At 44.1% G+C, this 24,651-nt stretch overlaps 1 protein-coding gene across 4 annotated transcripts in view; it reads left to right on the top strand.

Annotated features, from left to right (window-relative positions):
• The first annotated feature begins 655 nt into the window (after positions 1-655).
• The window catches only part of LOC102798096 (extracellular sulfatase Sulf-2-like), a 119,754-nt gene continuing 95,758 nt past the window's right edge, over positions 656-24,651 (top strand). For 3 of the 4 annotated variants that reach the window (XM_087834399.1, XM_087834398.1, XM_087834390.1), the window contains exons 1-2: positions 656-1,057; positions 24,371-24,408. The gene's annotated coding sequence lies outside the window, so the exon portion shown is untranslated. Of the gene's footprint in view, positions 1,090-24,370; positions 24,409-24,651 lie in introns of all 4 variants that reach the window. The other variant, XM_087834391.1, reaches the window with a different exon arrangement.

The following is a 24,651-nucleotide window of genomic DNA, read 5'->3' as shown; positions in this document are numbered from 1 at the left end:
TCCATCATTTATATACAGTCTGTGGTTAAACTGTGATATCAGTGCACTGGAAACAGGTAGAAACAGACAAACGTTTGTCACTGCTGGTAACAATTTTAGCCACACAGGCCCAAATACCTCTGCTCTGATCCCACCCCCCTCTGACCACATGCTCCTTTCATTCAAACTGTGCAGCTCTGCAGCAGGTTGGGCAGCAGGCTGTCTGCCGCTCACACATCTTTAACCCGGACGGACACCAAGAACACGGCACTTTGGACTTTTGTACAGTTTTATGAAATTGTAGCTTTCATGCAACTTTGCTCAGGTGTCTAAATAAGTTGCAACCGCTCACTGTAAGCCAGGACTTCCTCCCTTCATCGAAACTGAGAGGACACTAACGCATTGTCTGCATATTTTTGGCCTCATACTGTCACGTCTGCGTCTCTGCGTTTCCCTTCTTGGGCCACCTCCCCTCTCTGCGTGTGTGTGTGCGTGGATATTTGCCTCTTGTATTTCTCCTTCCCTCCTGTATTTATTTCATTCTGTCCTCTCCGCTGCTGGTCCTCCCCTTCCAGTCAGGGTGAGGGATCTGTGCGTCCCCATTGGTCCAGAAACAGGGCAAAGTCCCGCCCCCTCCTCTCTCTCTCCGTCTCCGCGAGGCAGAGTGAAAGTGGAGGAAGCAGGCGGACGTGTTGCAACAGATGGCTTCACCAGCGGCGGCTCGGCGGCTGCAGCACCGCCGTTAGACACACACAGAGGGAGGGAGGGGAGCTCGTGAGCGTGGCTGTGGAACAAATCAAGAGAAAAGGAAGAGAGCGAGACTTTCACCTCCTCCTCTGCTTCGGCTCACAAACTCACTCTTCCTCTCCAGACACACAGGAGCACACGCCGGTGTGAGCGCAAGTTTGAAAAACACATTATTTTATGGATTTCCGAAACTAAGCGGAGTTATGGAGGTGGCGGTGTGAACCCAGCCTTCCTCCCCTTCCTGCCGGAGGGGTCAGAGGGGAGAACACCTGCTGACAGCGAGGAGTTCCTGAAGGAGGCGACGCAGCCGCAGGAGGAGGAGGAGGAGGAGGTACAGCACTGTCTTCATGCTTCTGCAGGAGTGTGAGTGTGTGTGTGTGTGTGTTCAGTTCTGCTCTACTTCACTGTGTGTCACTTTCTGTGGTCAGAGCTGTTAGTCAGAGCAGCTTTGTTAATGTGTGTGTGTGTGTGTGTGTTGCTCCACTTTACCGATGTGTTCCTTGCATTAGTTTTGAGGCCATCCTGTACTTAGACTTGTTTGCAACTGTGTGTTTCACGTGCTTTCCCACCTTTTTCAAAGTGTGTGTGTGTGTTTATTGCTTCCTGATTGCTGAACACGTGGGAGTGTGTTTTAGCTGCGCAGCACTGAGGTCAGTCAGGATAGAGGAGAGGGAGGAAAGACAGAAAGGAGAGGTAGATGAATGGAGGGAGGGAAAGAGGAAGGAAGGAAGGGAGGAAAGCTGTTCCACCCAGCTCTGTTTTTATTATAATCGTATTTTTTTATGCTCCACTTTACCTAAGTAAGTAACAAAGGGCTTCATGGGGAATATAAACGGTGAAAAGCGGCTGTAAAGAGCAAGTCAGACCAATAGAGACCATAAAAACACAAGAAGTGTGCAACAAATAGAGTGAAGCGAGACGTGACACACACACCGTGCTGAGTTATGTGAGACTCCATGAATCCAGTAACAATAACTGAGCTCCGGGTGGAAAACGGTGACTTTGTGGTGTAATTCTGCTGAACTCGTGAAACGAGCCAAGTCAGAGCTGCACAAACTGTAATTGTTTTATGCAGTTACACTAATAAAGTGCAGACACTATAAATATTCACACGCTGTGATAGGACGACTCTGCAGACCTGGATAACTGTTGGAGACTGAACGGCTCATTAAGATGAAACTAACAGTGTTGTACATGACTTCATGATCGAGCTGGGCGATATAAGATTTTTTCATATCACGATATGATATTTTCATTTCTGGCGATAACGATATATATCACGATATAAGCCAAATAACTATATTTGTAAGATTTAAATGTGCCGTTGCTCACAAGCAAAATGTGAAATAATCAGCAGCTTGTTTTGATTTAAATATTTATTTCCCATAATAAGTTCAACAGGGTAGATGTACTTAAGGAACATGAGACTTTTTCAGATAAATAAAGGCAAATATTGCAAACTACACAAAAGGCAGCCGCTAAAGTGTTTAAGTTTCAAAATAGAACAAACAAAACAGACTAAATTGTCAATTCCACTTAGAAACAAAATATTAATTCTAAAAATCAATCTTAGTTTGTTTTACAGAAGAACAGACAAAATTGACTAACTTTTGTCAACATCAAATAAACTGAGAACTAAAAGGAAATCCTCGATCTCTCCTTGTTGTATAGCTGAGCTTGTCAAACAGTTTAACAGTTACTTTAGTCTGACAAAAGCCGAATGACGAATTAGCGCTTCCAGTCAGAGATTGAGCATGCACCGCTTTATTGTATTTCCAGACTTGCTTTCGGCACATTTACAGTGCGCACTACTCTGTTTTTATCAGACTTGAAACAGCTGAAACACCTTCACACTACGGGACTTCTGTGGCTCTTCCGTTCGACAATCTCTCCGTCATTGGAACCATCATCGTTTTTCTCTTCGGTAACCTGCTGGCTGCTTCCCAAACAAATACACATGTGCGGCTTGGCACTTGTGCTGCACGTAACAAGTCACGTGACGCTGCGGCTGTGATTGGTTCGACTCTGCGCTACTTAATTTGGATTGGCTGTTCTTTTTTTTTTTTAAGAGACCAAGAGAGACGAGGACTAGCGCAATAGTTTAATTTTTCTATCGAGAAAAAGTTATTTTGCAATACATATCGTTATCGTTCTATCGCCCAGCTCTACTTCATGATAATGATGCTGCGTAGCACCTGTGTCCAGGCTGCTGGGCTGTGTTTTGACTACATGTGTGTGTTAACCTCTTGTTGTGTGTGAGTGATGTAAATGACATCAGAAGGTCGGTGTGGGGCTCCCAGATAACCACGAGCCTCCAGTAACACCCAGCAGGTCACTGATGGAGCGTTCAGGGTCAGGGGACGGAAAAGCTTTTAGCGGGAAACACTGTGACGCTGTGTTTGAGGCTTTATTTGAAAGGTAACGTGTTCCAGCCACGAGCGACCAGTAACTGATTGGAAATTAAGAGGTTAAAGCACTCTATGAAGAAGAGAGGGCCTTGGTTCTAAGAAAGCTCGTTTTCAACATGTTTAAAAAAACACTGCAGCAGGACAAGAGGACGAAGAGTTTTTCTGTGACACTCAGAATAAGGACGAACCCACATTAGTGTAAACTGTTTGTTGGCCACAGATCCTTCAACCTGACACTTGAAGCTCACAATCAAACACTTTTTATATTTCTAAGCAAACACTGTCACTGCTGACTGACCCTGGAGGACTCCCCACAAATGCTCCAAACATTCATCTCTCTCATGAGTGAAATCCGACGTCCTCCTCTGCACCCGTGCACGGACCAGTTTCAGAATGAATACTTTGCGTGAAGCTGGTGGAAAAGGTTGGTGCGATCAGTCCTTTTGTCGGCTTTGCTGTTTGTTGGGTTGGGATTCTGTTTTTTGCTGAATTAGAAAAATGAACTGTTCCCTGTCAGTACTAAGCCCCGCCCAGCAGCTGGCCCTGAAACACCTCCCTGTTTATGCTCCAGTACTTCCTGCCTGGTGAAAACCTTTGGGGCAGATCTTTAAGAATTTAATATTGTTGTCTGGCCGAGAGAGCCGAGATCGTCCCTGCAGGTTTAGTTAATGATGCTGTAATACAACAATTTGGAGCCAATGACAATCATCAGGAGTCAGAGACGGTGATCCAGATGGAAAAGGCCGGAAGACGGACACAGTTGGGATGTTTTGGGGGGAAATTATGCAATAAAATGTGATGAGCGATTGAGATATTATTTCAAAGGCTTTAGTTCTTTAGAAAGATCACAGATATTTGTTTATAGAACTTTTGGTTTTGAGATAATCGAAAGTTTTGCTGACAGCGCTGATTACTAAAGACAACAGATCAAAGTATAAAGTCGAGCAGCAGCAGTACACTAAAACCTGTCCTCTACACCTACTGTGTGTGTGTGTGTGTGTGTGTGTGTGTGTGTGTGTGGGCTGCAGTGGTCAGTGTTGGCGGGGACTGTGTTGACAATTATTACGATTTTGGTCTCTGGGTTTCCACCATCTCTCTCTCACACACACACACACACACACACACGCGCACACACACACACACACACACACACACACACACACACAGCACGGGGTAAATGAGGCTTATGGCTACTTTGCCACCACTGGAATGTAAACATTCACTGACCCAGACTCTTTAAATATTAACAGACACACACGAGTTTTACGCTCGCCACTCTGCAGAATTAATATTTAATGCCAGTAAGTCTTCACAAAACAACAAATAGAAAATACTACAGCGTACCGGAGTATTCAGAAATATTCAGAAATAAACAATTTTCAGCGTTTGTCCTCCTAAACTGAGGAGTTAATATGTTGTAGTGCACTGCAGAGCCACCAGAGGGCGGTCTCTGCTGTCAGACGAGGCTGCTGAGCTCAGCGAGCTGTGAAAGAAGGCGAGCGGTAAAGAGAGAAAAACACAGCCACCCTGTTTGGAGGCATCGGGGGTTTAGCCCCATTGATCCAAGTCAGCCAGCTGTGCCGACGATGTGCTTCAAGGAAGAGGGTAATGCTAAAGGCTCCACCCCACACAGGTCATCGCTGCGTGAGCCACAGGAACAAGTTATAGGAGGTCATTCTGATTTGTGTTCACACCTCTGGACACCACGTGGCACTTCTTTGTGTTCGCTGTGTAATGTGTTGTGTGTTAGAGCAGCAACAGGTGCCACCCAACTACGTGGGTTCTCCAGCATTGATCTTTGGAAAAAAATATAACCAATCACCTAAAATAATCGATTAGTTTAAAAACTAATAAATAATAATAGATCTGCATATTATTTAGGATTCATTTTCTGCAGCATTTTTGGCTGCAGTTAGGAATAAAGCCGCAGTCTCGTGTTAGAACAATGATGTAATTGTGTCATAAATGAACTACGTGTGAAAACGCTCATTAATAATTAAGGTTAATGTTGGTCATGTGACACACTTTCTAAAACACGTCTGTAACTACCATGATGTCACCGTTGGTTTCCATGGTTTCCAGGTGTAGTTTGAAGCCTCAATCGTACGTTGGCCACTGATTGTTGATTTTTGGGGGGTCATTTTTAAGTATTTATGATTTCTTTTTTGGCCATATTTGGACGAGAGGTTTGACTGTTACGCTATCAGCTAATGACACAGAAGTGACACCTGCTAATAAACAAATTCTAGAAACCAAAACCTGTGTAAAGACTTGTGGGATTGTCTGAGTGACGTGTCCATATTCTTTGTTAGACGATACCATTAAAAATGCTCTGAAAGGCACAAATTCAGCAGCGGTGAGGCGGAGCAGCCGCCTGTCAGTCAAAGAGGCCACGCCTCTAACTTCGAGCCCACGAATAAGGCTGAATACTTTAGTTATTAAAGAAACTGATGCCAGTTTGTTATAAAGCAGGATCAAACCCACAGATTTGATTTCTGCTTCTAATTTAACCCACGAGTCTGTGGGAACTGACCTGCTGTGGGCGCCTCTAGTGGCCATAAGAGGAACTGCAGTTTTTTACATTTTTGTGCTTTTTTTTAAAAAGTGTTGTTAAAAAAGTCTAACGCTGTCCACCTCTGTGCTTCTGTGTTGTCAGGTTTGTGAAATGAAGCTGGGCTGTGAGTTTTGTGTGTGATACTTCTTGCTTTGTTTCATATTGACGGGCGCTCACGCTGGTTTCCATCGCTGCTCTTTGCGCAGCTGCACCAGCGCTGTGGACTCACACTGTCCGCACATATTTCAGCTTCTTTTCTTTAAGTTTGTCGAGAGTGAAATAAAAACTGAAGCAGCTTCAGGACAGACGGCTCGCTGTCACGCGTCGCACTGCATCTGTGTGTGCGCGTGAAGCGATGATGACGACGACACTGGAGCCTGGAGCCGCTTCACATCGCTGCTGTCCTTTGACCTCCCGACCTTCTGTTCCTCTCGCTGCACTTCCAGTGTTGTCACTTCATGTTGCATCAGAGACGTCAGCTGGTTTGTGTCACGTGACTCCACATGAGCTCAGACCCGTTTCAACAGTCAAAGCAGCGAACGTGTGTTTTTGCACACGAACAGAGAGTGCTTTAAAAACACACACAGCAGTCACATGAGTGATGTCGTGTTGTGAGTCTTTTTGTATTGCAGATAGTGAGTCTGGTCTCTAAATGTTGATTAAATATGTCACGCAGTGAAACAGCTGCTGTGTGCTGTGGGGCGCTGATTGTCAGTCGGAGCATGCTGAACTGCAGCATTGTGTTACATTCGGCTCTAAACATTGTGAAATTGAAATGTTCAAATCGCTGCGTGACACTAAATATGGATCGAATTTGCAAAAAGGGTCGATGTTCCCACAGAAGCCTCACCAGACAATTTTCAGGCTTTATTGACAATCGAACCTGGATGAATCTCTGAGCTGCTGCAGGGCTGCTGAGCAAAGCACAACGACGTCATGCTGCACGTCAGCTGATCCTGCTGAGCAAGGTCGATACCATGGCGATGACGCCGGGTGACCTTCGAACTTGTTACAGGTTGGAGCCTGACACATGTGCAGGGTCTCACACACGCACACACACACACACACACACACACACACACTTCCTGTGCTTCGGTTTGTTTCCTCGTGTTCTTGCCCTTTTCTTCTTGTTTATTTTCTCTAATATTGATTCATTTGGAACGTCGGCGGTTTGAAGCGTGCGCGGCGGCTCGGCTTCTCTCTGTGTGTGTTTGTACTCGTATACCTGTCTCTGTGAGGACCAATGAGATTGCTTTTCCTTACAAAGTGAGGACATTTTATCCGGTTCTCAGATTATCTCAGATCTTCAAAAAGCTCTTTATGGTTCCGACCTGATAAAAAGAGGTCGGGTTTGGATCACGTGCAGATCAAGGGTTGAATTTAGTTGTGATTTAAAGGTTTTTGTAAAGTTTCATCATAGAGGGGAAGAAAGAAAGTCCCAGCACCACAGCTGTGAAGCCAAAACTACATTATGCTGTGTGGATAATAAAACATTGAGAGGAAATTAGGGCAAAACTGCCTCTCAGGCGTCATCTTGGAAACACCTCCAAGCAGCTCTTTGGGCTTTTAGAAGGCCTTAAGTTCACATTAGCATCTCAGCCTGGGTTTGTGTCCTGGTCACTGTCTGACTCCGTGCACCATCATGTTGATTCATGCCATGAACACACACTGCTCCAAATTAAAGGAGCAAGTTGAAAACAGTCGTGCTGTTCCTAACATGTCTGTAGTGATGTGTTAGGAATGGAAGGACGCCACATCACTTCATGAAAGTAATCAACCTTCAGGGCTGAATTCAAAGAGTCCAACTCAAGTCAAGGAACTCAAAGTGGCGCTCCGTAGTTTGGATGGCCTCCACGTGCTCGTACGCATGCCCGGGAACCTCGGACCGTGCTCCTGATGAGCCGATAGAGGATCTCCTCCCAGATCTGGACCAGCATCACTGAGCACCTGGACGCTCTGAGGTGCAACCTGGTGACATCGGACAGAACGAAATGTGTTCTGTTAGATTTAGTCAAGGCAAGTCTGTGGAACCAGCCAATGGTATCACTTCCTTCATGCACCAGCGTGGGGCGTGACAGTGGGTCCAAGGACTTCATCCCGATACTTAATGGCAGCGAGAGAAGTCTGTGCAGGAGACTCAGCGTCTCCACCTGGAAGACCAGCCCTGCTCTGCAACACCAGTCTGATTAAAAAGTGCATCAGGCAGTGATGCAGCAGTGGAAGTGATGTGTCACCACCTGATTGGGCGTGTGTGTTTGGTTTGCATGATGCTCTGAGCCAGGTTGTGACTTTGGACGGTTTTCATTGGTTGGAGATTTTAGTCAGTTTTCAGCTTGTTGTTTGTCGTCTGCATCAATAATGTGATTGGACGGAGGCTGTTGTGTCGTTGGTCCTCTAATAACATTTGGTCTGTTGATCTCTGGAGGTTTTCTGAAATTTACAAATTTTATTGAAAGTTTTCTTTAAAGTTTTTTTCTTAAAGCTCCTTTTTTATTTGTATTTTTTCATTATATTGTTTTATTATATTTGCTTATCTTGAGCGGTCCTAATATTCCTTCCTTTTTGTTTTGTTTCTTTCATCTTTAATTCACGTTTTTTCACTTCCTGGATGTTTGTTTCAGTTTTTTAACTGAAGCCTGGATGAATACTTTCCATGAGCTCAACTCTGCTTGGTTCAGAAACAAAAATGTTACAGTGGGTGAGCGTGAGGATCCACGTGCCCGCCTGTGTTTTTGTTTTTTCTTGACCCCTCGTTCGCATCTGCAGAGAATTTCCATTACAATGCAGCGAGTGTGCGCGTGCCCCAGCAGCAGAGTCCCCGCGGACTTCAAAGAAGTACAACGCGAATGCCCACTCAGCCGTCGGGCCTCCAGCTGTGCGTGTCCACGTTCAGTGTGATCTGGGCTCGAGTGTCCTCACAGGGATGGAAATGTCAGCGTGTGTGAGCGACTGAGCGAGCGCCGGGTCACCGAGGTCACATGTAGAGATATAAAGAACAGCAGGGACGCTTCTGGTCTTTAGAAACGCACACACACACACACACACTCGTCTCTGTTGTGGAGCTGTTTAGATTCCACTCAGCATTACTTTTTCATTTGCTTTATCGCCGCTCTGAAAGTGAAAACTCATCTCTGGACTCGTCCACAGTCACACGGCAGCAGTCTGCTCGCTCCCTGCAGCTCTGAGTGTGTAATGAGATGTGCAGTTTACTCAATGTGTATCCAGATGGAAAACAGAGAGCATTTTGGGCCCTGGAGACGTTGGGAGAGTAAGTGCAGTCTCTGTGGCTGCTGGAGCTGCTTTTCACAGTGTTGGAGGTAAATGTTAAAAAACACACAATTATACCAAATGTGTAATATTTTGTGAGGAGGGAGGTGTTATTGTATCAAATGTGCTTAATGTAGCCGTTATTAATTCTACTCAGGACAGTTTTCATTGACCTTTTTGTTGTTGTTGTTACAGTTCGACATAAATGATACTTTATAACATTTTAGTTCAAACATGTCCCCCAGGTGTTCCTCATGCACGCTCGCTGAGTGCAGGAGTACCAACGCTGATGCATCACCTCTGTTTGCATCTCTGCTCGTTCTCACATTAATATCTGTGTGTTGCAAAAGTGAGACTGCTTTAAAATATTTGAAGTAAAGCTTTAAAAAACTGACAGACGTGCTCCTCCTGCACGCGCGTGATGCAACAAACACCAAGAACCTCAAACCATCGACACAAACGGGGGAAATGATCACGGCGTCTCCGGCTACGCCAAAGGGAGAAGGAAGATATCGTGCTGGTAGCAACGTTAGGAGGCAGCCTCAGACTACAGAAGCTCAAGAAAAGGAACAAATATTTTAGTGAGTAATAAAAGTGTCAGAACAAAATAAAAATAAAATGGTAAATGGTCTGTATTTGTATAGCGCTTTACTAGTCCCTAAGGACCCCAAAGCACTTTACACAACCAGTCATCCACACATTCACACACTGGTGATGGCAGCTACATTGTAGCCACAGCCGCCCTGGGGCGCACTGACAGAGGCGAGGACACTGGCGCCACCGGGCCCTCTGACCACCACCAGTAGGCAACCGGTGAAGTGTCTTGGACACAACGACCGAGACTGTCCAAGCCGGGGCTCGAACCGGCAACCTTCCGATTACAAGACGAACTCCCAACTCTTGAGCCACGATCGCCCCCATAGAAGAATAGAAGATTATGTCTCACTGTGTCACATGACTCTGTTTACTGTCGTGTACTCGCTGGCAAGGAGACTGCTCACTTCAAAAAACCCTCAAATTAAACATACAGAAGCATGATAAATAGAATAATGCAGAAGATGGCGTGCAAAATCACATTTGCATGGGCAAATAATAGAAGGATTACATAACTGTCAGCATGCACACATTGATATATATAAATCATCACGAGTGAAAGAGCATATTGTGGAATGAGAGCCATAAAAACGTAACATGTTTTTCAAATATAACAAATGATTGAAGGCAGAGGTTTTTTTTTATTCTAAATTTGAACCTTTTTCTTTTTTAGCTGCAGTTACTGTTGCATGTTATGCCCTTCAAACTCAAACACGGCGCCCTCAGCTAATGGGAAAACTCAGGACAGGATGAACAGCACCACCCGTCAGCAGAGACGAAACACACACACACACACACACACACACACACACACACACACACACACACACACACACACACACACACACACACACACACGTTGGGTATTCATATGTTGTGGGGGCATCTATTTGACGTAATGCTTTCCCTAGTCCCTTAGTCTAACCATGAAAAATGAATACCCATCCATTACAATAACCCTGACACATTTTTGTGTCTCAAATATGCCTTCAAACTTGTGGAGACGGCATTTTGGTCACCACAAGTATAGCAAACTTCCAGTTTTTGGTCCCCACAAAGATATGAATACACACACACACACACACACACACACACACACACACACACACACACACACACACACACGTGTGATACAGAATTTGATCTGCGTCATAACATGGAAAGTAAAAAAAAAAGGTGCCAGGTAGCGCACGTGTTGGTGTATTTGCATGTTGTTATTTCCTCTCCATGCAAAAACAAACTGTCTGTTATCTCAGAGGTTCAAATTTCACATCCAGGAAATCCCGTGTGGACCTGATGCAGGGCGCTGAAGCTGGTGCGTGTAAATATTTCATGCAAAGGGAAAGATGTCGTAGCGTTCTGAGTCTGGAGGATTGTGTCGGTTGTGTTTAACAAACTAAAAAAATCTGCTGACATCAGTAACCACAGATGTGAACGACACTCGGTCGGTCAGTGTGTCCTTTGAACATTTCGTTTTATTGTTGCCGGAGGCTGTTACTCGTTCCAGTGTTGCTGTATTCGCATCTTCCTGTAACATAATCATGTAACACTGTATTAAATGTAGTAATCACATCACTGTTATCTATTAAACTAATATGTCGTTACTGTTGTTACATTCTTTAATTATCTGCACGATGGGTGGTTAAAGAATTTGGGAAGGAAAATATCAGAGTGGTCTCCAACGTTTGAGCAGTTTGAGCAGTTTGAGCAGTGGTGATATGAATGCAAACTTTACTGCACGAAAAACAAAAGCACGACGTAAAGTTCAAACTGCAGGTCAGAAACGACCGTCCACAACTGGACGACGCGACATTGACTCTTTAAAAGCTCCCGCCAAGACTGCACGCTAACACCAAGCTAGCAGCAAGCACTTCCCAATCCAAGCAGCCGGAGCAGATCTCAACAGGAAACAGGCAGTGATGACGTTTCTGCAGGACAATCTGTTACCATTTGTTTAAGGCTACGTCCACACGTACACGGGTATTTTTGAAAATGGAGATTTTCCGTTTTCGTTTTAAAAAATAATCCCGTCCACACGTAAAGGCAGAAATGAAGGAAAACGCTGCTAGGAACATGCCAAGCAACAGGTGGCGCTATATTCCTAACTGTGTAGAAATGTTGGCCAATCAGAAGTCTAGAAGCCTCGGTGGGAAACGGTAAACAAAGCTGGGGCATAGAAGCAGAACCGAGTGGTATGTGTGGAGGGACAGTAACTGTGTGTGTATATGTAAGCATTTAAACACTGCAGAGACAATTAACAGTATTGTAGAAATTCATTTCACCGAAACAATAACGTGGCGCACAGTGTGACATTAAAAAATGCGCACACCTTTGACGCTGCGTTTTCTCCGTTTTCTCCGTTTTTCTCGTCCACACGTAAATGCAAAAACGCAGTTTTTAAAAATCTCCGTTTTCAGTGACCAAAAACGCCGTTTACGTGTGGACGAAAGGTGCAAACGCATAGAAAAATCTGCGTTTTCAAAAATACCCGGGTACGTGTGGACGTAGCCTTAATCTTTCGACTGGTTTTCAGGTCATATGTATGCATTCAGGGTTTGCACGTGCACGTTCGAGTGTAGCCTCGGGTTTAAATTGTTATCTGGTAATTCTGTTACTCTGCATCTCACACCACGCTGTGCTGTAACACAACCAGAAAAAGAACAGTTACTTTATGTGGGCAGGTTCTCACTCATCCAGGTCATGGTAACCTAGAGAGACCTGAATGAAACCACTGGTGAGAGCTTGCCCGACCACCCAGTGTGACCAACTGGGGTCACCTGAGGTAAGGTGCACGGGGAATGATCTCAAGGCTGAAAGCTGATAGCTGGTGTCATAGCCATCACCTCTGTCAGCCATGTAACAACAACAACTGCTTCATATGGGGAGTAGTTGATGTAGTAACATGTAATGCATGTAATGACCTCAGCCCTGTGGCCTTCAGGGTCCTTTAAATCTGCAGGTTTCTGCTGTTCGGCATCTCAGTCAGGATTAATAGAGACCAGATTCATATTCCTGAGTCTGAATGGGAAAAACCATTATTCCTGTTGACACCTGATCTCTGATAGTTTTCTGATCATTTCTGTGGACGATGTTTGCAGAAACTCAACCTTCTCCCAAGAACATTTGGCCCTCCTCTTGTTTTAGGCAGTAAGAAGACATAAATCTTTGGGATGTTCCTTTTCCGTTCGTCACCTTCCCACTGTGACTGTAATGACACCTGCGGCCTCCAGGGAGCGCTGACAGCATTCCCAGTCGTTCCCTTCTGAACCCCGGCACGCCGCAGTGTTTTCTCGGCGGTTCTGTTTGCCGTGTGACTTTTCATCAGCGTCTCATAAATCGCCTCATAAATCTCCTCCGCTTTAATTGTCCTTTTCACTTTGTTTCATTTAGACAGAAGGTCACTTAGGATGTATAAAAAATCCAGCTGGAGCAGCTCTGATTGGTGTTCGCCCTCCTCGCACTGTTATATTTAAACCCCTCCTCGCCCTCCCCCTCACTGTAGCAGAATTGATGAAATTGGTAATCGTTATAGACCGCTGCTTTGGAGCGGCTGACCTTCAGAGACGCTCGGTGAGAGCGATGGAGGGAGGCAGGAGGGGAGGTTTTAGTTTTTAATGAATGTAAATTCTTCATAGAGCAGCAGTTTTAAAGCGCGACGCTCTCTGCAGCAGCAGTGGAGCCAAACTAACTGCAGGCTGTAAGAAGTCATTTGACTGTGGAACATCCACAACTGCTGTGATAAATCAGAGACAAAGACGATGAGGAGAGTCTGCTGTTTAAATGCTAACACTAAATCCACATTTACTGCCAGAGGTTTCTGGGCCCAGTCTGAACCCGTCTTTGCTTTTCCTGTGAAAATCTGCTAATTCTGTCCTGAGCAATCAATAAAAATGATTGCTTTTTACTTCATGCGCTCAAACTCGACTGATATGAGCCGGTGTGGGAACCCATCATCTGGTCTGCTGACTTGGCCTCTGGGGATAACGGCCAGTATTTAGTGAAGTCAGCAGTCATCAGGATTAAGCTTCTTGAAGCTGATACTGAAGGAGCTCATCAAAATGATATTTTCATTGTCAGGCTGATGGCTTTGAACAATAATCTGGACACACTGTTTATTTTCTGCTTTACAAAGTCCGCTCCAGTCTGATGAAATCAGTGAGTTCTACGTTTGTGAGGGTGAAGATCCCAAAGCTCGCTCCAAAAAAGTCATTTAGGATAAAAGTTCTAGTTCTTTCTTTGGTTAGAGCAACTATTTTATTTTGGTTTCTTCCCAGATGGTCGAGGACAGCTGAGGGGAAAAGAAACCTGTAGATTGTGGTAGCGTTAGCGACAGGGTCGATGACTTGGACCTCACAGGGTTAGAAGTTGGACAAGTGGACCCGAGGCTCCTCATACCACAGATGGAGTCCCTTATATTCAGTAGTTTGATCAGTACAGAAGGCCAATGAGGTAATTATAATGCATCTGTATTCATATTTTATAGGTGTGTGGATGAGCTGTGCTTTAGCTCAGGGAGATGAGCAGCCGTTCTCAGACTGGGAGGCCCGGGTTCAAATCCTGCTTATGGTAACAATTTTTTCAGTTCACAGTTAAACTTTTTTAACTGTTTTCAACACAAATTTTAGCTTCTTCACCCCCTTTCAGCAGAATTTTCATTTTTTTTCACCCCTTTTTAGCACAAATCTAAGCTTTTTCAGCTGTTTTCAGAAAAAAGCTCTTTTCAGCAGAAATTCTGCTGATTCACCTCTTTTCTGCAGAATTTTCATCATTTTCACCTCTTATCAGCACAATTCTCAGCAGCTTCTTCTCATTTCAGTAGAATTGTCAGTCTCTCCACTTCTTCTTTGTGAGAATGAGTTTGGCTCAGTGAGATGAGCAGCCGCCTTGAGACCAGGAGGGCCAGGTTCGAATCCTGCTCAGGGCAACTTTTTTTTTTCACCACTTTTCAGCAAAAATTTCTCCGTCTTTACCCCTTTCAGTAGAAGTTTTTGCTTTTCACCACTTTTTAGCAAAAAATTTCTGCTTCTTCACCTGTTTTCAGCAGAATTTTCAGTTTCTTCACCACCATACAACTTTTCAGCTTTTTTCAGCAGACATCTTCAGCGTTAAGGCATCCACACAGCATTTTCGCAGGAAATGCAAATATTTCTAGTTTTTATTCAGTTTGAGCAAAACTGTGGCTTGTTTGCACAAGATGTGTGAACAAGCTGTTGTCTTGTTGATAGAAGAAAAGCATCTTCTTACCCTCAGTTATTTATTTTATATGTAAAATTTAACTGTGAGTGTATTAACTGAGGATGAGCAGCAAACAGCATGATGTGAGGTGAGCTTATTTAAAAAGAACAAATCTGTATTTGATTTAACACTTTTTAGCTATAAAATCCTTCACAGGGACAAGAAAGTAAAAGAAAATGTCCTAAAGTCCGACTTTAGAAATCAGTCATCAAGGAGATTTATAATCCGTGCGTCTCTGATGTGGTCTGTGCACGGTGGTGGGAGAAGTTAGAGGTGTCTTCTTAAAAGATAACATCCACGTATTTTAGTGCCGCTGGCGTCGCCGAGCATGTTGGGTAAAGTGCTGAATAAAACAGGAGCAGTCAGACATGATCTCATGATGGCCCATCGGATGGAGGCGCACACGAAGAGCTGGAAGGAGAATTAAACTCTCCAGCACCGTCTCCAGGAGAGGTACTGATTAGGTCACTGTGTGTGCGCGTGTGTGCGTACATGCGTGTGTCCGTGTGTGTGTGCGCGTGTGTGCGTACATGCGTGTGTCCGTGTGTGTGTGTGTGTGTGTCCATGGGGCTCCATTAGCAGTGACACGCTGTGCAGAAATGGAGCAGAGTGATTCAGACTGACAGAAAAGGGTGAAGACAGACAGCAGCAGGAAGTGAAGTGAGTTTCACATGAAGGTCACAGATGATTTTTTTGTCCCCGGGGGAAACCAGTTGGTGGTCGAAACGACTGTTACCACGGTCACGGACACCATCCCAAAATACTTTGCTTGCTTTCACTGCTTCATCTTCTACAGCAGGGACACACCTGATGACTGAATACTTGTAGAGTTCATGTCCTACAGCTATCCCGGGATCAGCTACCGGATCGACCCACATTTTCCAACATTTGTTTTTGACAAAGACTTTTAAAGGACAGACAACAGTTTGACACCTGCTGTAAAGTTTCTCTGATATCTCACGTCCAGGGCTTCGTCTGTAGGGACATTTTAGCAAATCCTTCAAACATGTCTCTAAATGCCGTGCTGGGTTTACCAGCAAAAAGCATGAGCTCCTCACAACTTTCCCAAAAAGCTGAATTGTCTATGAATCATTAGAAACTTCAGAAACTTGCTGTGTCTGTTTCCCTTACGATCATGCAGAGGTCTCATGTTAACGCGTTACACCACCACTGTTTGGCAACAGTGTTACAGCGTTACTGTAAATACGTTACATTTTTCAGTATTTACATTACAGTAACAATTATGCTGTTACATCCGTTACAAAGGTTCTTCAGTTATCTCATTTTTACTGCACAAAAAGACAAGAGCATGATTGTAAAAAGCAAACTGTATCCAAGACAGCAACAACTGCATTAGACTGCTAACAGAGCTTTGGCTCTCTGCAGCCATCTGCACAGCGAGCATGCTAACGGTGAGCATGCTAACGGTGAGCATGCTAACGGTGAGCATGCTAACGGTGAGCATGCTAACGGTGAGCATGCTAACGGTGAGCTAGCCAAGAACCCAGAGTTATTTTAAAGCCGAGTGAAGCCCAGCAGTCGGACCCTGAACTTCAACAGGTAACAAGTAGTAATTAAGTAATGTACTCCAGAAGAGTAACGGATAATGTGTAATATATAAACACGTCTCACACCTGACCAGTGTTGCCAACTTAGCGACTTTGTCGCTATATTTAGCAAGTTTTCAGACCCCCTAGCGACTTTTCTTCTAAAAAAAGTCGCTAAAAAAAGACGTGAAAGCGCGTATCGCTTTTACTCTCAACAAGCAGCGGGTGCTGTAACACAGTCAGTTCTTCTTTTACTCTTATGCTGTTTTGTGGATCACAAGGTTTAAAACTACTTATAAACACACACACACAAAGTAACTCCACCAGAGCGCCTATTTCGGGTCACTTTTTCCGGTCCAAGCCCGGGTAAAGGAGCAGGGTTGGAATTGTGACATTAAAAAAAACAATAATTGCTAAAAGAAATTTAATTTGTAGTTCTAAATAAACTCTAAATGCATTTAGGACGTTTTTTACTCACTTTATGTCTCTTCCACGATGTTATTTCTCTCTCCAACAACATAGATTACAATTACATTAGCATGACCAATTATGCAAATTAGGTGATGATGTCATTTAGCGACTTCTAGCGACTTTTAGGACAATCAATAGCGATTTTCCTTACTGAGGAGTTGGCAACACTGCACCTGACTTACCTCACAAAGAACGCTGTTATCATACAGTGACGTGTCATTTCTCAGCAGGATGTTTCCTAAATATGAACCAAGTAGTTTTTGTTTCATGATCTTAAAAATGAAGTAAAAACAATAAGTGAGTGTAAACAAAGGTCAAAGCTCCCAAATGATCCACATCTTCTCTCTGACCATCTTAGACACCGCCCCCCCTCCATCCTCCAAATGTGCACAACGGTTATATAACGCCCATCATCATCATCATCACTGCCGCTGCTTCAGGGCACTGCCGGCAGTATCTGACATAACAGTATTTCTCGATGCCCTGGGATGTCTGTTATCTTTTTCTCTGGCTTTTAGCTCTTTTTTTCTAGATATGGGTATTTTTCCCCCAAAGCTCCTCATTATACGTGTAACATCTTTTTGTCCAGTAACTGCTCCCCCATTAGCAGCACGTGATCGTGCTCTCACGCAGCAGGCAAAGCTGTCTGTGACTGGACTCTGTCAGTGAGCGAGCAGCTGTTTCAGGGTTGCTTTAGTGGTTTGTTACCCAGATGTTGCTGTCAGATAGGTATGAAGAAACTCTGGTTGTTATGTACCTCGGGAACATTTGAATCAGATCTCAGTTTACTTCTGTTAGATTATAAACAAACACATTTTTCTATAACATATATCTGTTCCTCATGTTGGAAGGCCAAGTGAAGTGTGTAATTTGCTCACTTAAAAAGAAACGAGCAGTCTTTAATTTTTATTGTAGTTTTATTTTAATGCAGAGAACCAGAATATCAACTACAAAAACCAGAAAAAACCCAACACATTCCAGTCCAACCTCTCCACCACCATCAGCAAGACCACGGAGCTGTCAAAGAATGTCACGGACAAGACTGTAGACCTGCACAGGTTTAGAGTGGGCTACATGACCATCATCAAGAAGCCTGGTGACAACTGTTGGAGCGATTATTTGGAAACAGAAGAAATATTTCTTCTGTAATAACTTGCTTTCAGTCTGGAGCTCCATGAGGATGATCATGAGAAAGGTGGTGGATGAGCCTTGAACTACACGGGAGGAGCTCGTTAATGACCTGAAGGCTGTTGGGACCACAGTCACCAAGTACACCGCTGGTAAGACACTAAAGGACTTAATTCTTGCAGTGCTTGTGAGGTCGTCCTGCTCCAGAAGGCACAGGTACAGGCCGGCTTAAGTTTCCTAAGATAAATGCTGAGTATGACCTAAAGAACACTTTCCCTAGAGTCAAGCATGGAGGTGGAAACATTTTGCTTCCTTGTTGGATGGGCCAATGTACCATAAAATCTCAGACAAGAACTTCCTTCCTTCAGACAAAAATCTAAAGTTGGGTCAATGAATGAGTCTCCAGAATGACAACGACCAAAAGCATACTGCCAAATATGGCTAAAGAAGAAGCACATTAAGGTCATGGAGTGGCCTCCCCCTGTCTCCGGACTTCAGTCCCATCAAAAATCTGTGGCGTGAGCTGAAGCCAAAGTTTCTATAACGAGGAGTGGGCCAAAATGCCTCCTGAAGTTTCTGCAAACCTGATGACCAACTACAGAGTCTTAGCACTGTGCATGCCAACATGGGTAAGCACAAGCGTACAATCAAAGTGGAAGCACTGCTGAACTTTGTATACAGACAAACATATAAAGTTTTACTACTGGAATAAAAGAGTAATGAAAAAGTTGTTGGCACCTGTGGAGACGTAGCAAAACTCAAACTAATTTAAACTACAAACAGTAAATTAGCTTAAAACACACCATAAAATCTGTGACCCGAGCAAACCAAAAAGCCAAACTGCAGTTGTTTTACAGGAAACTGAATAGTACTGGTCTGATGGTCTCGTTTCATACCACAAACTGTATATAAAAGGTTACTTTACAGTTTGGTTTTTCACATTTTGAAGGTTAGTTTGGCCTCAGCCATGTTTTCTTTTCTTTTCAGAGGATTTTGACTTTTGCTGTCTTGATGCCAGGTCTCTGTTGGAAATGAGATTTTTAATCTCAATGAGATTTTTGACTAATAAAAAGTAGATATTTGGATGAGAGCTTGAATTGGCAAATCTTGGTCAGCAAGCTAAACCTATAAATCAGTTACATGATGATGAGTTACAAGTTTACAGCATTAAAAAGCCTGTTAGTGTAAAGTTGGACATTTTTACAAGAACATATTTGCTTAGAGTCAGCAAGTGGTCATTAGAGGAACTGCAGGTAGCACTTCCACATAAGCTTCACTTTCCACACTTTATTGTAGCAAAACATTTTTTATCCCAAATACAGGTTCTTTCTTTTCTTCTTTTAGTGGTTTTATGGCACCGACACAGGTGATGGATTTATTTCTAAACTGTCCCAGAAGTAGCTGCAGGAGAGGAAGAAGGGCCAATATCACTAATGTTTAGAGAGTAGAGGAACAAAGGAGAAAGAAACAAGGATAGAAGGAAAAAGATTAAAGGATGGAAGAGGCAAGGAAAAAGGAAGCAAAGGGGGAGAGAAAGGACAGAAGAGAAGGAGGGTGATGAAGAGGAGAGAAGGTGAGGATGAGAAACAACGATGGCTGAAAAGCTTTTCGCTGAAGCATGAAATGAGAATTGGGGGATTCTTTTACACACTCGTGCACAAAATCTCCGACCCCATCACCTCCTAAAAAAGCTCCTCCTCTCCTTTCTGACCTGGTGGCGCCTCCCTGTGTATGTGGAGGCGTCAGAGCAGCACTCGTCGATACGAAACAGACGAAGAATCTGGAAACTGGAGATTCTCTCACATGTCGATCACTCTGCTGCTGCTCAGCGTTTCTTCAGCTTTCCTTTAAATTCATTTGCCACTTGCTTTTCTCCACAGATACTTTTCATTTATACACATGCACGTCCTTCAGTTTTTAAAAACACAGTGCTGTCAGAAAGAATCAAGTTAAGTGATATTAAATGGGCATTTGACATCCGTAGTGAACTCTGCAGTAAAAAACAGGAAAGGTCATCTTACTTCAACGTAAAACAGAAAAACATCAAACCATCAAAGAGCTGCAGTGCATTCTCCAGTCAGCTACACTTTTACAGTTTCTGCCGTCTACCAACCAAACTCCACAACAAGACGTTTAGTGTGTTCCTCTATGGAGGCAACTCTGTGAACTGTGCTGTCAGCAATGCAAGGTTGCTGAATAGCCCTAAACCAGGGGTAGGCAACTCCAGGCCTCGAGTGCCGGTGTCCTGCAGGTTTTAGATCGCACCCTGGGTCAACACACCTGAATCAAATGATTAGTTCATTACCAGGCCTCTGGAGAACTTCAAGACATGCTGAGGAGTCATTTAGCCCTTTAAATCAGCTGTGATGGATCATGGACACATCTAAAACCTCCAGGACGCCGGCACTCGAGGCCTGGAGTTGCCTACCCCTGCCCTAAACTGACCCCCACTGGACTCAGGCATTGGGGAATTTTTAAATATTTCGTAAACTACCCGCTAAGCAGTTATGAAACAAACCATTAACCTTCAAAGTTGTGCAATTTAAAACAAGTAGCAAAGCTTTTATACCAAAGCTTTTATACCAAAGCTAACCATTCTCGGTGGTTAGTTAGCACGTATTTGCAGATAAGTGCTAGAACTCGTTCGCATGGTGTGTTTCAAGCCTCATCTCAGTTCATGGATGCCTGAAAACAAACAAGCCTTTTAAAATCTCACGATTTAACAGTGCTTGACAACAGCTTTGACTCTCCCTATTGGACTGATTGGCTAATTGTTAGTCGCTATGGCAATGCTCCTTTGGTCAATTGTTTCAAGAAACAGCTGTTTCATGTTACAGTGCACCGAGCTGTCAGCTCAGCTGAACAAATGGATTTAAGAATCAGCAACAACAAAACCTCCTCTGTTACAGGTTCTCTGCTTTGTGTGCCATCCAGCCCACATCTACACGAGTATCTATCCTGCAGCTAATTTAGCTCAGGGACAACCAAGCACTTCCTGCTTCATGTTGCTGGGAATAACCGCAGTTCTGAAAGTTCAAGAAATGTTCGATATAACTCGTGTATTTTCTGCATGACTGGATAAAAAATGCTGTGCACGCTGAAAGAAAGAAGATCAGTCGGTTTCAGTGCTTGGACTTTATTTCAACTTTTTAAATTCTGACAGAAAAATGGAGCAGCATGCGTCCGAACCTTTGCTGAAGATATTTGGCATTAAAGATCCAGCAGCATAAACCTGGTTGTTAATTATTACGGCTTGTTAGAACATGCTGAAACCAGTGTGGGCAGTGGATGTGGGCCTTCGGCGAGCACGAGGCCAGTACACACTGTGACTGTGCAGCAACAAATGACTACAGCACCGTGTGCAGCAAAAAAACCCTGAGACAGTTCAGGGTTAATGAAAGCTGCAGCAGTTTGTCCTGAAGTTAATTACCAGAGTTGTCGTAGTTTTAATTAGTGTCAGTGTCGTGCTCGTCTGGTCACGGCGCTTTGATCTCAATTAAAGTCACAGAGTTTGTGATTAACGTGATGATTGGATGTTTTAAATCATGGATGGAGCAGTGTTTCACCCACACACAGCGTCCGCCCGCGAATCGTAAACTCTCAAACTTTTCTTTTAGTTTCGTTTTATTTTTATCCACCCAAGAGAATGATGACATCATTGATCATTTACTATCGTGACCATCATTCTTATTTTGATAGTTTTGTTTCTGCCAACCAGCCCTTCCTGTTCTGTCTGATCAGATATTTATTGTTCCAGAGAGTTTCTCACCCTGGGTGGAGTAACTACTGCTCCATCTGTGGGATGTGGAGCTTTCACTGTTTCCAGTTAACTGTTGTATCCTTCAGGCCTTCATCACTGGATGCTCAGATTCTCAGTGCCCACGCTTTTTCTCAGATGGACCATTGAAAGTATTTGACTCCAGCAGCACGTACGCACACGTCCATCTTTTCGTGTGTCTCGTAGTTTTTGGCTCGTTCCAAACCTTTTTAAAATTCAGTTACTTTAAACGTGAGCGTTTAACCGTTGCTCTGAGTTTCTACCACAGTAGCTGAAAATCTCACTGAATCAGCTTTTAATGCAAAACTAAAATGTGTGGTCCAGTTCTGTTTTTTTAAAGTAGCCGACTCCTGACTGCACGTTGATGTGTGGTTTGATAATCACATTCAGTTATGATAAGCAGGTACACGTCTGGGTTCGGTTACGATAAAATGCCCAGCGAGCTCCGTCTGTTTGCTGGAAGCCTTCTGCAGAGGGCAAAGAAAATACATTTTTGCAGACAGACTGAGGTCTTTAAGTGGAATCAGGTGGATCAGAAAGTCCAGAGAGCAGGTTCAGGTCCTGAACCTGCCTGAAGACCTCCAACATGTGGCCTCATTATCCAGCCACACACACCAAACCCCCCAAACAGACCACCAGCCCAGCTAATTGGAGATGTTGTATCACCTCCCTCGTGTCTTTTGCTCTTTCTGTGTGTCTCTCTCTCTCTCTCACACACACACACACACACACACACACACACACACACACACACACACACACACACACACACACACACACACACACACACACACACACACGGTGACCCAGTGGGAGTTGGCAGCTCGGAGCGAATTGAAAGAGAAGGCAGAAAGTCATTACTTCTCTCACTAGAGTGTGTGTGTGTGTGTGTGTGTGTGTGTGTGTGTGTAATCCCACCATCAGTATGCTGCTCATGCTTTGCAACAGAAGGGAGGAAATTGAAGAGAGAGAAAAAGAGAGGAGGGAGAGAATAGTAGGAGGGGGGAGGCGACAGTCCAACACGGAGTTCTTTTGATTACAGATGGTAAATGTGCCTTCAGTTACCACCTCCTCCTCCTCCTCTTCATCGTCTCCTCACTCCTTCTCACTCGGGGGATTTGAGGTGGACGTGAGTGGAATCACTGACTGCGCTGTGTGTGTGTGTGTACGCGCTGTACTGTATTTGTATGGCGGTGGTTTTATTATAGAGCTAAGCTGGGGTCACAGAGGTCGTCTGCTGGAAGTTTTAAAACTGAAAGTGCTGTCTGTTACCACGACGACCTTATTATGACGGGGGGATAATCCCAGTTATTTTGGCCAATAATTATAATTTGGCTTGTTTAACATAATTTTAATTAGCGTAACACTTGCCATGGATTCAATTAACATTTACAGAAGAGTTTTCTTGAACTTTAAATATATTTCAAATGAAAACAAACAAATATCAGAGAGAAGCAGTGGAAGGATACGGGGCCGTTCGGTCGGGTTTACTCTGAAGCCACGTGCTGGTCCGGTGCACCCTAACCCTGCTGCGTGATGTACGCGCCTCTTATAAATTCTCCCTCTATGCTGCCTTACATGCGACGTGCCCCACCGGGACCCCTTTTATTTTTTCTTGAACTCCTTTCTTACTTTCACTTTAACTCACCGTTTGAGTTTAAGAACTAAAAACGACTCAGTTAGGTTTAGGAAATCAGGGTTTGGGTTGCTTTGGAAGAAAGCGACTCATGCACACGAGCATGTTCTGCAGGATTAGATGTTACACGCCACGTTTGTCGATCATGTACGCACCGCTGCCATGCTGTCATCCAGTTAGGTTTATAACATCGGCTGCTGACCTCAGCATAGGAGAAACAGTTTTGTGTTGTTCTTCTTCACTCCCAACAACACATTGAGGGAAATCTTAGATACAGTTAGAATGACAGTCTGAAATGGATTCGTATCAGGAAAACCTTTAGAAAATATAAACGAACACCAAATGTGGATGACGCAAGAACTTTATTTCTGCGAAAAATCCGCCCAGTCAGCCGACTTCAAAGAGGTTTAACGGGAATGATCGCGCTGACATCGGTTCCCCAGCTGTCTGCGTTCACAACAGTATAAACCCAAAAGCCAGCTGGTTTCCCAGGGTCTCCTCCTGGCAGGACGTCCCACAAACATCTCGTCTGGGACTCACCAACGAGGCATCCTCGTCAGGTCTTTGAACCTTGGCCGGGAACACAATAGGCACATTTCATGGCCATAGGTGAGCCTCGGCTCGTAGCTCAACCAGGAAATTTAACTTATCTTAGTGAATATGATTTCCAGGAACCAAAATCATTAATTATGATTTTTGTTTTTAATCAGGCAGCTTTATTGACATCGTTGCTTTGTAAAAGACGCGTGGAGCTTCCACCTCTGAGACGTTTACCCAACGAGTGTGCGCTGTGTCCACTTTTACGCCTCACTTCCAGCTGCATAACAGAGCTTCATCAGTGCCGACATCAATCGTTATCCTGTCTCTGGTTTGTGTTTTCACCGCTGTATGTGGCCGATGAGCTGTGACAGGCTACTGATTTAGCAGTTCATTAATGTGCCTGCGCCTGTACTCGCCTGACGTCAGAGTAAATGTCAGTCAGAGCTCCTCGTTAACAGCTTCTTCTGTCTCTGTTTGTCTCTGCAGGACTGAACACAGCGGGAAACGCCACACACACCTGACAGGTAAAGCTATTTTTGCTCTTCGCTAATTTAGCCACGCCGTCTGTTTGCTGGTAACGAGGAGCACGGCCGCAGACAAACAGCTGCAATGGATCACAATTATCTTGTAGATCTGTGGCGCTCATGCTTGCAGAAACAATGATTACACTCATTACTGAAATGAATAAAAACTCTGCTTTTATTTATTTAACGATTTTCTTGGGACTCGATGGTTCGTGATTTCTTGCTGTAACATCTGATCTCAGT

This window comes from Neolamprologus brichardi, chromosome 20, assembly GCF_056152115.1.
Source record: "Neolamprologus brichardi isolate AB-2024 chromosome 20, ASM5615211v1, whole genome shotgun sequence".
In the NCBI taxonomy this organism is placed as follows: domain Eukaryota; kingdom Metazoa; phylum Chordata; class Actinopteri; order Cichliformes; family Cichlidae; genus Neolamprologus; species Neolamprologus brichardi.
The sequence above is the reverse complement of the archived record's forward strand: the minus strand, read 5'-3'. Positions and strand labels throughout refer to the sequence as shown.